The following is a 16,319-nucleotide window of genomic DNA, read 5'->3' on the forward strand; positions in this document are numbered from 1 at the left end:
GTGCAAGCTGGTGGTGACTCCACAATTGTGTGGGCTGTGTTTGCATGGAATGGACTGGGTCCTCTGGTCTAAGTGAACCGATCATGGACTGGAAACGGTTATGTTCGGCTACCTGGAGGCGATTTGTAACCATTCATGGACTTCATGTTCCCAAACAACGATGGAATTTTTATGGATGACAATGCGACAGGCCACTGTGCTATAGTTGTTCACGATTGGTTTGAAGAACACTGAACAAATCGAGCTAATGATTTGGCCACCCAGATCCCCCGACATGTATCCCATCGAACATTTGTGGGTCATAATCGAGAGCTCAGTTTGAGCATAAAATCCTGCACCGGCAGCACTTTCGCAATTATGGACGCCTGTAGAGGCGGCATGGTTCAATATTTCTGCAGGGGACTTCAACGACTTGTTGAGCCTGTGTCAAGTTCAGCTGCTGCACTACGTGGGATAAAAGGAGGTCTGACACGATATTGCAAGTTATCCCATCACTTTTGTTATCTCAATGTAGAACAGGCTTGTTATCGCGTTTCGGCGGAAAATGTTATGTACGATTCCCGAAACAAAAGCAATAAAATTTATCTTGAAAATTTATGTACTTATCAGCTATATTAAATCAGTGATAGTACCACAACGTTCGATCCAATTCAGTTGACGCATCTTTCTGCATTCGTTCCTTCCACTGGTAAAAGTATTTCTACATGGCATATGAGGCTACGCAGGAGCTCCATCGTTTTAGCCTTCCTGTGAAACCCGTCGGCATTGTGTACTCAGTTCTTAATCCACTATCACTAAGTTGAGCGATGTTGTTGAAACGTGTCGCAGAGTGAGGATACAGTTAGGGGAAGAGAAATAATCGTACTCTAATACACTCCTGGAAATGGAAAAAAGAACACATTGACACCGGTGTGTCAGACCCACCATACTTGCTCCGGACACTGCGAGAGGGCTGTACAAGCAATGATCACACGCACGGCACAGCGGACACACCAGGAACCGCGGTGTTGGCCGTCGAATGGCGCTAGCTGCGCAGCATTTGTGCACCGCCGCCGTCAGTGTCAGCCAGTTTGCCGTGGCATACGGAGCTCCATCGCAGTCTTTAACACTGGTAGCATGCCGCGACAGCGTGGACGTGAACCGTATGTGCAGTTGACGGACTTTGAGGGAGGGCGTATAGTGGGCATGCGGGAGGCCGGGTGGACGTACCGCCGAATTGCTCAACACGTGGGGCGTGAGGTCTCCACAGTACATCGATGTTGTCGCCAGTGGTCGGCGGAAGGGGCACGTGCCCGTCGACCTGGGACCGGACCGCAGCGACGCACGGATGCACGCCAAGACCGTAGGATCCTACGCAGTGCCGTAGGGGACCGCACCGCCACTTCCCAGCAAATTAGGGACACTGTTGCTCCTGGGGTATCGGCGAGGACCATTCGCAACCGTCTCCATGAAGCTGGGCTACGGTCCCGCACACCGTTAGGCCGTCTTCCGCTCACGCCCCAACATCGTGCAGCCCGCCTCCAGTGATGTCGCGACAGGCGTGAATGGAGGGACGAATGGAGACGTGTCGTCTTCAGCGATGAGAGTCGCTTCTGCCTTGGTGCCAATGATGGTCGTATGCGTGTTTGCCGCCGTGCAGGTGAGCGCCACAATCAGGACTGCATACGACCGAGGCACACAGGGCCAACACCCGGCATCATGGTGTGGGGAGCGATCTCCTACACTGGCCGTACACCACTGGTGATCGTCGAGGGGACACTGAATAGTGCACGGTACATCCAAACCGTCATCGAACCCATCGTTCTGCCATTCCTAGACCGGCAAGGGAACTTGCTGTTCCAACAGGACAATGCACGTCCGCATGTATCCCGTGCCACCCAACGTGCTCTAGAAGGTGTAAGTCAACTACCCTGGCCAGCAAGATCTCCGGATCTGTCCCCCATTGAGCATGTTTGGGACTGGATGAAGCGTCGTCTCACGCGGTCTGCACGTCCAGCACGAACGCTGGTCCAACTGAGGCGCCAGGTCTAAATGGCATGGCAAGCCGTTCCACAGGACTACATCCAGCATCTCTACGATCGTCTCCATGGGAGAATAGCAGCCTGCATTGCTGCGAAAGGTGGATATACACTGTACTAGTGCCGACATTGTGCATGCTCTGTTGCCTGTGTCTATGTGCCTGTGGTTCTGTCAGTGTGATCATGTGATGTATCTGACCCCAGGAATGTGTCAATAAAGTTTCCCCTTCCTGGGACAATGAATTCACGGTGTTCTTATTTCAATTTCCAGGAGTATATATCAAGACTGGTAACTTCTAAGTAATACGAGCGATCTAGTTAATTTTGAGTAGTTGCAGTGTGTCCAGCATCTAAATTATCCAATGGGTACTTAGACTTTTCTAAGACTCTGCGGTTCTATTCGCCAGTTGGTGCAGTCCACCATTCTCCGTCTAATTATCTCGTTGCCGATGGGACGTTAAATCCTAATATTCATTTCCCAAGCGCTCCGTCGTTCGCGCGTCGTCTAGCGCGAGCTTGCAGTTATTTAAGTAAAGCTTCATTGTAGATGGCCTGCACATGAAGTACGGAAGAATCTTTCGTGCCTTTTCTGGAGGTTGTTTCCGGTTGTGTCTGTATGAGCATGAGAATCTGCTAATAGAGAGTATCATATACGTTTCAATGTCAATAAATGGGACTAGAAGTTGCTTGGGACAGATAAAGTCTCCACCTAAGTACAGGCATCTTTAGTTAATCAGTCTTGAAAGGAACACGGCTCAGAACTTAAAAAAGACTGTGATTAATCTGCAAGTGAAATATATTTGTCATTCAATAAGTAATGGAGAGCGTGTAGCTTTCTAGAGGGATCGTCTGTAGGACCAGGAAAATTCAATTTCTTTCTGTTGTAATGCGGCTCGAGATATCGTTTAATACCAACACGTCAATCGTGTTCAGGGTCAGCTTCGGAAGTTCGCTGCTATCTTCATCCTCACGCCTTATTATTTTAAAAATAGAGTGACAGCAGGGTGCGATTAAAGCACCAAGGGATTACAGTTTGTCATTAGTAATGATAAATGAATTGTCAGAGGATCGATTAATAGGCTATGAGCACTTGTCCTTAGATCAAGAGATAAGAAGAGGAAATAAAGCAATCTAATTATGTCAGAAGAGTCGAGTGAGATGGAAGTGTTAATGATTTTAATTTCCCCTTGCCTAATCTATAGCGTTCTTGTTCTGTCAGTTTATTTTCTTTCTATTTGTGTATTCAGTTATCTATAGTTTAGTCCTTTTGTAGAAAATAATGGTAAATGTTTAAATTTTGTTAAAACCATAAAAACAAAAGGCGAAAACACAAACACAGATGCAGGCTCTCTGAAAAATACACTGTAAGTACAGTCACACATTTAAAGGGAAAGAAATGTTCTCTCTTGCCTATACATAATCTTAAATCAGTTTTATGCGAACAAGAATTTGAGCGGACCAATATCAAACAATGTAGTGATTCGTCCCATTCAGAAGATAATTCCTAGACGGCTCGGCTTCCAGTTTGTGGCTAACGCATTGAGCTTCCCAATCTCAAACATCAACATCGTGAGGTAACCTAATTTCAGTTTCGTATTTCTTACAAATACGCCTTCAGATGGTTCTTACAGACATTCTTGCTTTCCTGTTGGAAAACTCTGTAAGGGCCATCTTAAAATCAATGAGCAAGAAATCCAAAACCGGTAATGGTTTGATTTAAATAAATTCTTTAAACCGTACTTGTGGCTAGTTAATGATTAAAATTATGAACACTATAATTGTATTACAGCCACAGTTCTCATAATGCGTAATTTCGACGTTATAGCTATGAACTTTCAGTGTCTCCAAACAAATAGTCTAATTTGCTGTTTAGTATACTTGACTAATGAGTGTTGAGATACTGCAGACGAACAAATCAGCATTATCAACGTGCTGCAGATTTTGGACAATTGCGGGAAATACATTTTGATTCTGAGATACTGTAAAACAAAGCAAAAAATTCAAGCAAACTGCCAGCTCTTGCACATTCCCATCCATCTCTTCTGCCAAATGTATGTAGCAGAAAATCGAAGCTTTCAATGTTTTCAGGCGGTACGTCATTTATACAGAACGTCTGTTAGCGCATAACAGCGGAAGACCTTCAGGGAAATAACACCTGTAAGTCTTTGTGCAGGGAAGTGAAATTAGCGGTAGACATATAGTTTTGTTACATGTGGCAGGTTGCATGAAGTAACAACAGTCCTAAACCACGAAGTCGCAGTCAATCACTCTTAATAGTCATTCATGCACTCAGTGTTGGTTAAGATGTAAGCGTGGCTATTCGCCAGTGTATCCCGACATATGACGAAGTTGTTACTACCACGTAAAGCCATTGTTTTAAGTTAATCGAAAGAATCGAAATCCAAGAGTATGATTTTCCTAAATGTCTGAAGTTTCTTCAACCGAAATCGTTCCTTGGCCCAAATAATGTAGAACATACGCAGTTTCTGACTGTTCTACAGCCAAGTTTTGCTTAGTATGAAGTAGCAAAACCAACTTTAGTATACACAAAACAATAAAAGGAGTTCCTCCAATTAGAGTTTTGAGCGACTGCGTTACAATGTAGGTGGAAATAGCGAAAAATATAGAAAATCAGACTCTGGTAGGCGTAAAAATATGGTGTTACAGATGAACGAGAGAAATTATTTAGGAAAGAAAAGATAGAAACAGCTTCTGCGTATTTATATCATTAGATACACAACGTTAACTCTGTTAGAGAAGAATAGCGGCAAGAATCATCCCTTGCGTTATCGAACAAACCATCCTAGGATTCGCCATAAGTGATTTAGACAACCACGAAAGAACTAACGTTATTGGTTATACTTCACAATTCCGTTAATCCTGTGTCATAACTACGGTCCCTCTCGCTATTATTAAAAATGAAGAAAACAGTAAACACAAATTTGGTGACGGAAAAGCTTGGACGAATAGCCGTCAGTTATATCGTAATGACTATTTAGGGAACCAACCTGGATAGATCCCTGTTTTGAGCCCAGACGTTCACGTCAATCAATTATTGATACCCATAAGGAAGTAGTCTTAAGGAATCTTTTTATGGGGATCAAATTCGGACGGGTTATTGACCAATCCGCTTTGCATACAACGTGGTCAGGCTAAGTTTCGTACCCTCTGGACTGCATGAGTCACAAGTGGTAGAACGATTGACTAATTGCTCAGTAACGATATTTACTGTAAAACTGATCTGATCAGTATGCGTACCGGTCGTGCTGGTCCAAAGCTGTGAGATTAATACTTTTCATATTTCTCGTGAAACCCTTAGAATTCTGTCAGGATAGTTTATTACGGATACGGTAGCAGGTTCTACTGTTTCGTGTAACATCCTGTAACGTCTATATTCCACACCAAAAGAAATAATATTGAGAAAAAAAAACCAAATACCTCCAAGGTTTTTTATTCGAGGACAATAAACTGCAGATTTTTATGATCTAAAAATAAATTAGTGGAAAAGGAAAGTAGTTAAATAAGATCAAATGAGATAGCAGCTTATTATAAGTGCGATGGAAAGACGAAGGTAATACTGAATTAAAAATCAGGTAATTTGATTCACCCCCATTAACCATGGACCTTGCCGTTGGTGGGGAGGCTTGCGTGCCTCAACGATACAGATAGCCGTACCATAGGTGCTACCACAACGGAGGGGTATAGGTTGAGATGCCAGACAAACGTGTCATTCCTGAAGAGGGGCAGCAGCCTTTTCAGTAGTTGCAGGGGCAACAGTCTGGATAATTGACTGACCTGGCCTTGCAACATTAACCAAAACGGCCTTGCTGTGCTGGTACTGCGAACGGCTGAAAGCAAGGGGAAACTACAGCCGTAATTTTTCCCGAGTGCATGCAGCTTTACTGTATGGATAAATGATGATGGCGTCCTCTTGGGTAAAATATTCCGGAGGTAAAATAGTCCCCCATTCGTATCTCCGGGCGGGGACTACTCAGGAGGACGTCGTTATCAGGAGAAAGAAAACTGGCGTTCTACGGATAGGAGCGTGGAATGTCAGATCCCTTAATCGGGAAGGTAGGTTAAAAAATTTTAAAAGGGAAATGGATAGGTTAAAGTTAGATATAGTGGGAATTAGTGAAGTTCAGTGGCAGGAGGAACAAGACTTTTGGTCAGGTGAACACAGGGTTATAAATACAAAATCAAATAGGGGAAATGCAGGAGTAGGTTTAATAATGAATAAAAAAAAAGAGGAGTACGGGTAAGCTACTACAAACAGCATAGTGAAAGCATTATTGTGGCCAAGATACACACGAAGCCCACGCCTACTACAGTAGTACAAGTTTATATGCCAACTAGCTCTGCAGATGACGAAGAAATTGATGAAATGTATGATGAGATAAAAGAAATCATTCAGGTAGTGAAGGGAGACGAAAATTAAATAGTCAAGGGTGACTGGAATTCGAGTGTAGGAAAAGGGAGAGAAGGAAACATAGTAGGTGAATATGGATTGGGGCTAAGAAATGAAAGAGGAAGCCGCCTGGTAGAATTTTGCGCAGAGCATAATTTAATTATAGCTAACACTTGGTTAAAGAATCACGAAAGAAGGTTGTATACATTGAAGAAACCTGGAGATACTGAAAGGTATCAGATAGATAATATAATGGTAAGACAGAGATTTAGTAACCAGGTTTTAAATTGTAAGACATTTCCAGGGGCAGATGTGGACTCTGAACACAATCTATTGGTTATGACTTGTAGATTAAAGCTGAAGAAACTGCAAAAAGGTGGGAATTTAAGGAGATGGGACCTGGATAAACTGACTAAACCAGAGATTGTACAGAGTTTCAGGGAGAGCATAACGGAACAATTGACAGGAATGGGGGAAAGAAGTACAATAGAAGAAGAATGGGTAGCTTTGAGGGATGAAATAGTGAAGGTAGCAGAGGATCAAATAGGTAAAAAGACGAGGGCTAGTAGAAACCCATGGGTAACGGAAGAAATATTGAATTTAATTGATGAAAGGAGAAAATATAAAAATGCAGTAAATGGAGCAGGCAAATGGAACGTGAAAAATTTAAGAATGTTTATTAAAGAAGGCAATTTTACAGAAACGAAAAGAAATAGACATTACATAAAATGATACGGACCAGTCAGCCTTCTCTCCGTAATGTACAATATAGTAATTAAATTTTCACCAAATTGCGTAGAACAAACATTGAATCTTGACCAGGCAAAGGAATACGCTGACTTTGCAATCTGACATAGTACAATGGACCACCTGCAAGTCATGAATGATATTATAGAATGGAGCAATGCGTATGAATTACCAGTCTGTTCGATATCTATAAATTCCAAGAAAAAATTTTCCCTCAGTTTCAACAAAATCTGTACTGACAGTACCTGAGAAGCAGGGCATTGATGCAGTCTGTGTTACCCTACCGAAGAATATAGACAGCTATATTACACTGCATCAGGACAGTGACAGACCTGGAATCTAAAGATTAAATATCGTCAAAACTATTAATAGCAGTCCTAGAGGAAACATTCACATCCTTAAAGTGGTAAAACGAAGATGGAATACATGTTTATGGAAAATTCCAGAACCATCCTCGTTTTACCGACATCATTACATTGTTTGCCTCTAGTTCAGGTAAAGTTCGATAACGAAGTATAAAACAATGTGCAACCAATATATCAAAAAGAAAACAGTTCTAATTAAGAATGAGGTGACAGCTTTTGCATTTAGTGAAAGTGAAGACAGTGACTGGATGGACCGCATTAAGGATAAATAGAAGTGTAAAAATTGCCTGGACTGCATTTCACAGACCAAGTGAGAGTTTCGAAACTATGCTTCTGAACTGTCTGGAAAGTAAGGTTTGGAATCAGTTCGCACTATAGCTTTGACTGATAGCAGAGAGACAAACTATTAATGCGAAACTCATATAAATTCGAGGGTTGTCAGCGAGCAATGGCGATATACTTGTTGGAAATTATTAGGATAGTCAGAAAAACAAACAAATGAGGCAGTGAACATATTCTTGTGGAATGCATGGTTATGACCACAATGAAAATGAAATGGAGTGGGCGGAACGTGTAGCCAAGTGTATCTGATGAAAAGTACCCGGTCACGTATTAGTGGACATTAATATGGAATGTGTCCACTTTTCGCCTTCATGATGGCTTGAACTCCGCTGGAGGCACTCTCAATGAAGTGTCTGAATGTCTCTGCAGGAATGGCAGCCCATTCTGCCTCAAGAGCCAAAACCAGAGATGGTAGTGATGTTGGACGCTAGGTTCTGGAGCAAAGTCTACGTTCTATTTCGTCCCAAAGTTGTTCGATTGGGTTCAGGTCGAGAATCGGGGCGGTACATCTAGTTTCAGTAATGTTTGCCCACAAAATATTACCTCACAGGTGCTGCTTTATGACAGTTTGCATTGTCATTCTGATACAATCAATCATCCTCTTCGGATTGCTCCTGTACGCAGCACATAATGCTGTAAAATGTGTTCCTTTCTTTCCACATTTAGCGTTTTTTTTGAGTACCATAAGCGGACCTCTCCCTAAACACGAAATAGACCCACATACCGGTACACCACGTCCCCTGCACTTACCAAGCGAGATGGCGTATTCGTTAGCACACGGGATTCGCATTCGGGAGGACGACGGTTAAAATCCCCGTCCGCCCACCCAGATTTAGGTTCCCCGTGATTTTTCAAAATTGCTCCTGGTTCCCTTGTAAACGACACGACCTATTTTCTTCCCCATCCTTTCGTAATAGTGTTTGTGATCCCTCTCTAATGACCGTTCTGTCGGCGGCGTATTAAACTCAGAACTTCGTTCCCTTTTCCGTACATCACTGCTGGCGCTACACTTCACAACAGGGCGCTCTCCAGCCATTAGCCAAACCCAAACCCTACCATCGGACCGCCGCAGGCCACAGTGTGATCCATCACTCCTAATCACTCGTCTCCAGTCATCCGCTGTCCAGCGGCGCCACTCATTACACCACTTCAAGCGTCGCTTAGCACTGACTAGAAATTTGTGGCTTCTTAACAGCCCGGGCCCTGTATTCCATTCTTTTGAACTCCCTGCGCCCAGTTTTTGCGCTAGCTGGACTGCTGGTAGCGCTTTCGAAATCACGAGTCAATCCCTCCACTGATAAGACTTTTCACAACCGCCCTCCGGAATGCTCGACGGTCTCTGTCCGAGAATTCATGAAGACTGCCTGGTCTTAATTTAGCTGTAGTGTATTCCTTCGCGCTTTCACTTCACTCTCATATAGCCAAAAGACGACTTGAGCAGATTTGAAACGGTTGCATTATCCCTATTGAATTTGTTATTCGGGTGACATTCAATATCTAGTCCACGTTCTAAGTCACTGAACCCACTATCTTCATACAGACTCGGCAACATATCGTACGTTGCGTTGTGGAGTGTACGTTGTACCAGCGTTAGCAATTTCCCTTCCAGTTCCATTCACAAACAGAGTGAGAGAGAAACGACTGTATCCTTACATACGAGCCCTATTTTATCTTATGTTCCTGGTCTTTACGCAAAAGTATATTGGCGACAGTAGGATCGTTCTACAGTCAGCTTCAAATTCCAGTTCTCTAAGTTTTCTCAATAGCGTTCCTCGAAAAAGAGTGTCGCCTGCCCCCCAGAGATTCCCATTTGAGTTCCCGAAGTATCGCTGTACCATCTGCGTATTGATTCAACCTACCGGTAACTAATCTATCAGCCCACTTCTGAACTGCTTCGATGTCTTCCTTGAATCCGATCTGGTTGGGATCCCAAATACACGAATATTACTCAAGACTAGGTCGCAGCAGCGTCCTATATGTGGTCTCCTTTACAAATGACTCACTCTTTCCTAAAATTCTCCCAGTAACCCTTCCACAGTTCTCACAGGCTCGTTCCCCCTCATATCGCATTGCAACGTCATGCCCAGACATTTAAACGACTCGACTGTGTCAAGCAAGGAGCTAGTAATACTGTATCCGAGCATTATAGGTTTGTTCTTCCTGCTCATCCGCATTACCCTACATTTTTCCACATTTAGGGCTAGCTGCCATTCATCACATCAACTGGAAATTTTGTCTAAGTCATCTTGTATCTTCCTACACTCAACTGCGACACCTTACTGTACACTACGGGAACATCGGCAAACAACCGCAGATTTCTGCTCACCCTGTGCGCCAGATCACTGCCAGAGCGCTATCGGGCTGGGCTAGCACTTGGATGGGTGACCATCCGGTCTGCCGAGTGCTGTTGGCAAGCGGGGTGCACTCAGCCCTTGTGAGGCAACCTGAGGACCTACTTGATTGAGAAGTAGCGGCTCCGGTCTCGGAAACTGACATACGGCCGGGAGGGCGGTGTGCTGACCACATGCCCCTCCATATCCGCATCCAGTGACGCCAATGGGCTGAGGGTGACGCGGCTGCCGGTCGGTCGGTCCCGTTGGGCCTTCATGGCCTGTTCGGGCGGAGTTGAGTTTGTCCGCCAGATCATTTATGTATATAGAGAATAACACATTCCCCTGGGTCAATGCTGACGATACTCTCGTCTCTGAGAAACACTCGCCATCGAGGACGGTGTACTGCGTCCTATTACTTCGTAAGTCTGCAAACCACTCACGTATCTCGGAACCTATTTCTTACGCTCGTTCCTTCGTTTACTGTTTGCAGTCAGCCACCGTATCATACGTTTTTTTCCACCCATCCATAGTTCGCAGAATACCATGTGAGAAAAGGGCAACCTGAGTTTTTCACGAGCGATGCTTTCTAAAACTGTTCTGATTTGTGGACATAAGCTATTCCGTCTCAAAGAAATTTGTTGTTAGCGTTACAGTTTTGCAATATATGGCAGTAGCGGCAAATGGTGGTGCAGCTGGGAGGTCGTAAGCGTCATACAACAAGCTCAGGCATTTGTATACACAACATCAACATGTTAGTCGATTTATGATTGATTCTTAAGTTATTCTCGATTGAATAAGTTAACTTACGAACCTAGTTCCCGTCATTTGAGGGAAGTTTTTGTTTTCTGTTTTAACATGAAGAAATCGGCGGCTAAGGCTCGTTAGATGGTGGTAAGACCTATGGTGAGGCAACTGTTAGCGAAAGAACGTGCAGAGAATGGTTTAACGCTTCAAGAAGGGTGATTTTTACGTCGAAGACCGGCATGGCGGTGGAAGAGAGAAGGTTTCCGATGCTACTGAAACCAACGGAAACAATCACAGGAGATCGTTATCGAAAGCAATTTTTGCGTTTGAGCCTAGCACTGAAAGACAAACGGCCACAATACAGCGATACACCTGAAAAGGTGATTTGGCAGCATGCAGCATGCCTCAAAACGCGTCAAAACATATTTGGAGATATTGGAATGACTGACTATCATCCTAATACCAGTGGCACTCTACCGGGCAGAATAGCACACATGAATAAGTTCGAAATTGGATAGGTTCATGGATCTCTTCAAAATATGCCCAGTTCTTCTGCCTCGAGTTTCGTGTGTTGACCGAAAAATGGGAGAAAGAAATGGCCAGTACTTTGAATTGTAATTTTTTGTAAGTTTTCCTCAATAACGCCTTGAACTTCGAGAAGAAAACCGGCGGAAGGAAAGTAATATATTCAGTATACTCGAACTGAGAGTTTGCTCAAGAATTTAGCAGCAAACCTATGTTACGGATATACTTCTGTACCTTTTCGGGTCGCTTCTTTTAACCTTCGTATATAGAGGAGCCACTTGCGCTTTTTCCACTCACTTGGGACTTTGTGTTGAGCAAGAAATCTGCCATAAATCTGCTAAGTAAGGGGCCACTGCCATAGAGTACTCTTTGTAAAATCGAATTGGGATTCCACCCGGACCTAGCTACTGATTTGTTTTCAGCTCTTTCAGTTGCGTCTCTACACCAGAGATAATTATTACTGTCCTCCCTATGAGAGTCTGTGCGATGGTCAAACGCCGATGTGTAGATACGATCCTTCTGCGTGAGCGAATTCTAAAACGCGAAATTTAAGACTTCAGCTTTCCTTTTGGTATCTTCTATTGCCATACCAGATTGCTCCACGAATGACTAGATGGAAGCTTTCAACCCGCTTAGCGATTTTACGTAGGACCGGAATTTTCTTGGGTTTTCGGCTAGATCGTTTGCTAAGCTATGATGGAGGCAGTTGTATGCTTCGCACATCGATTTTTTGACAGATTCACGTATCTCTCACAAACTTTTTCCTGTTGCCATTTTCACGCTCTCTTTTGAACCGAGAATGCAACTGTCTTTTCTTTCTCAGCATTTTCCGAGTTTTTTTTATCAAACCACGATGGGTCTTTTCCATCCTTAATCCACTTACTCGACACGTACTTCTCCAGAGCACCTGTCATTCCTCTACTTCCATCATACTGAAACTAAATGATGTTCGTGCATTGACTAAGTGGGATTCTAAGATATGCGTACTGATCTTTCTTGCAAAAGTACTCTCCTAGCCTTCTTGATTGATTTGTTGACTTTAGTAAACATCGACGCAGTGATGACATCATGATCACTAATTCCTGTCTCTATACTGATGTCATCGATAAGGTTAGGCCCATTTGTAACTACAAGGGTGTTAGCTGCTCAACACAGCTCTCATAAAACGTGTTCAAAAGTACTCCGCAAGATTGTTCGTCCGTACACCCAACAACGAATCCTTAGACGTCCCAGTCTGCACTCGGTAGGTTAAAAATCAGCTCCAATTAATTCTGCATGATTTGGGTATTTCTGCGCCACTGAGCGTAGAATTTCTTGAATGACAAAAGCTGTCATAGCGGAATCAGGTTGCCGGTAATAACACCCAAGAATTAACTCGATTCACCTACACTTATTACACACGACTAGATAACTTTACAGTCGTACCCAAAATTGACCTCATTAGAGACATTAGTTTTGTCTACTGCTGTGAACACTCCCCTTCCTATGGGAGCCACAGGTTGTAGACGACTACACTCTGCACGCTCGATAGCCGCAGGCAAGGCTTCCTCCACATCTCGAATGAGGTCCCCCGGCAGGCATACCGAGCGCACATTGGCTTTCTTTCTGATCCTGAACGCCATTTTCGCAGAGGTTCTAACGCACCTAACATTGGAGCTCCATATAACTAACAAATCCCTTTCGCCCCCCTCCCCCCCCCCCCCCGCCCACCTCTCACCAAGCGTACGCCTACTAGGATCCTGCTGAAAGAGCGGCCACCTGTCCACTCACAGGGTGAATGCAAGGACGGAGTCATGCTCCACGTTGATCCTCAGTTCCAAGTGACGCGTACGCGTTACACCCACCACTCCCAATGCGGTGAGGGCGGATCCCCCGCAAAGAGTCCACTGGAGCTGCCTCGGCAGCAGAGCCCGTGGACGAAATAACTGACACCTGAGGCTTCCCATGCCAGATGCTCCGCTACCGCTACACCCAGAGGCAGCAGTCTGAAGATGGTTTACCGTAGCCAAAAGCATTTCCAGCTGTTTGAAAACTGCGGCCTACTCCTCGTCCATCTGCACACAGTGTGCACACACCCTGTCCATCGCAGCACTACTAAGAAAGCATAGAAAAAGCTAAATACGTAACTTGCCTCTCTGCAGGGTGTATCAGGCGACAGTTGGCACCTGACTACCTGAAACAAATGGTTGCTGGCTCTTATAAACAAACAAATGAATAACAACTGGTCTACAGGTTGCTCGACCTTAAAGTCACAAATCGTGAGATTACACTTCTTAAATGGAGAATCTCGCACGGAATTTGCTTCTCTGGAGCTGACAGACCCACTCCGTTGTTACTGCTTCTCTACGGACAGTACTATACTGCCCACCACCTTTTATACGGTCGGGTCGGCCTCTCGTAACATCTAGTGGTCAATCCCACATTACGTAGGGGTGGCCAGATACTTTTATCAGATACTGTAAATCGTATGTGGATCAAGGAAGATCTGTGCTGGAAATAAAAGACCGAGACAACGACTTAATGGAAAGTGGGCAGGCGAAGCTATACACGAACAAATAGCTGAAGGCGGTAATGCATGACAATGGTGATGGCATGATGGGAATTGTTTATGGAGTGGTATTAAAAGAAAGGATGACGTAGGATGCCAACGGCCGTGCCGCAGTGGTAACACCGGTTCCCATCAGATCATCGAAGTTAAGCACTGTCGGGCTGGGCTAGCACTTGAATGGGTGACTATCCGCTCTGCCGAGCGCTGTTGGAAAGCGGGGTGCACTCAGCCCTTGCGAGGTAAACTGAGAAGTAGCGGTTCCGGTCTCGGAAACTGACATACGGCGGGGATAGTAGTGTGCTGACCACATGCCGCTCCATATCTGCATCCAGTGACGCCTGTGGACTGAGGATGACACGGCGGCCGGTCGGTCCCGTTGGGCCTTCGTGGCCTGTTCTGGAGGAGTTTTTTTTATGAGGTAGGACGAATCCAAAAATCCACTGCTCAGCAAACAGCCCGCAGTAAGCGCCAATCACTATTAAGTCCCACTAATTTAAGAGACGGGGGACACAACACACAGCCTAATATTTACATCACCGTGACTTACTATAGTAGTTCAAATACAATCATCTATGTAGGACGATGAAAGTCTCTTACGCCACTAGCATGGACCGCGGAAATGTCAATCATCCGACACCCAACTTCTGTTCTTCTTCTCGTATAATACACAGAAAACCATCGAATTGTCCAGTTGATTTCTGTGCAGGCAGCTTGCAAAAAATTTGGGATTCAGTTCTTCAACTACTTATTCTACGGAAGTTACGTTCATATGGAAGATCTAAGGGGATAGACGGGAGTGATAAAATCCTGGTATGCAGGAAGAGGCACGATATGAGGGATGGATAATGGCTAACTGAAGCAAACGTATCTTGCCCCATGGCTAGAATAAACGTTAAATGGCCTGTGATATTGATGGTGTACATTAGTGACTTAACAAATAATGTTAACTGCCGCTGCAGATATTTATACTTCAGAGTGTTACATATGCCGAAGCGATATTCGAAAAAAAAATGCCCGAGCATCCATGAGAATTTGCACCGTTTAAAACATTGCTAAATGGATTTAAGTGAAAAGGCATACGTCATTGATCCCGCGCGCCAGCACTGTGGGCAGAGGCACAGGATTCGGTCACTGGAGCACTTCCAGCCGTTGGCGGCGTGCCAGTCTGTCCAGAGAAACGCTTCCATTTTAACCGGAGAAAGAGTTACAGCAGCAATTCCTGTCACCCTGGAACGGCCGATACACATGTCACGACCCTAACTCACTACAAAATCAAAACAACGTCGCTATCTCGCAGGGTAAGAGACTATTCCGTCGGTGAAACAAGGTGTCAAAAGGGCAGAGTGTCATCCTTCCGAAACACATGGTCTCATACAGACAGAATACAAATCAAGTGCTATGTCATCAGTAGCACAATATTCTAAAGTTACAGGATTCCTTTCGTCGTATCATAGAGATTTCATTATGAACCAGAATCGTCAGTCTTACTGGTCTTCAGACATTCAAATAAACGCTGTGATTTCTTCAGAGATAATAACGGCTAATCATCAAATAATTCCAAATAATTCCAAGACATTTATGTTATTTTCATTGGTACTCGGGGTAAGAAACTGCTAATTATTCCATTGATTTCCGATATAGAGGTATGGGTGTTATCCTAATATGTCTAATTTTCCACAGTGAAGTAAGGGAATGTATTGTCAGCTTGAGGAATGATGATAACAGTTCACGAAACAGAGTAATATTAAGAAGTAGAAAAACATATTTACTGCTCTGTATGACAGTCGCTTGCTAAATAGAAAACCTCTTCATTCAGTGACTAAAAGTATCTGGAGACAGTACCCGAGAGGATTTTTCTTATAAATAGTATTCTTTTAGCCTGCCAAACAATTCATTAGGACTTGGAATGGGGTGAATATTGATTGTTGCCTGAACATTAATCATCACCTTAGAGTTGCTTCAAAAACATCTAAGTCCTGCTAGGTTTCGTAATAACAACGATAGGGGTGGCCATGTATCTGGAGATATGGCCTCGATAACTCAAAGAAAAGTTAAGCATGCCAATTTTGCCTTTACATAGTATACAGTTATGTACGTGATGGCTCAGGCTGCGGATAAACTGGAAACTATTAACAGCTATAATATGATATGAACTCCGAAGGACGTTGCCTGATCTGACCCGAATTATGAGTTTTAAAAATTCGTGACATAGATAATCTAGAGCTGATATGGTATTGCAACTGACACTAGTTAATTTGTTAGATGATGAAGAACCAACAATCTAAACCA

General features: G+C 44.0%; 1 pseudogene; it reads left to right on the plus strand.

The window, feature by feature from the left end:
• Nucleotides 1-14,125: 14,125 nt before the first annotated feature.
• Nucleotides 14,126-14,243, plus strand: LOC126471678 (5S ribosomal RNA; annotated as a pseudogene).
• The last annotated feature ends 2,076 nt before the right edge of the window (nucleotides 14,244-16,319 follow it).

This window comes from Schistocerca serialis, chromosome 3, assembly GCF_023864345.2.
Source record: "Schistocerca serialis cubense isolate TAMUIC-IGC-003099 chromosome 3, iqSchSeri2.2, whole genome shotgun sequence".
Lineage (NCBI taxonomy): Eukaryota > Metazoa > Arthropoda > Insecta > Orthoptera > Acrididae > Schistocerca > Schistocerca serialis.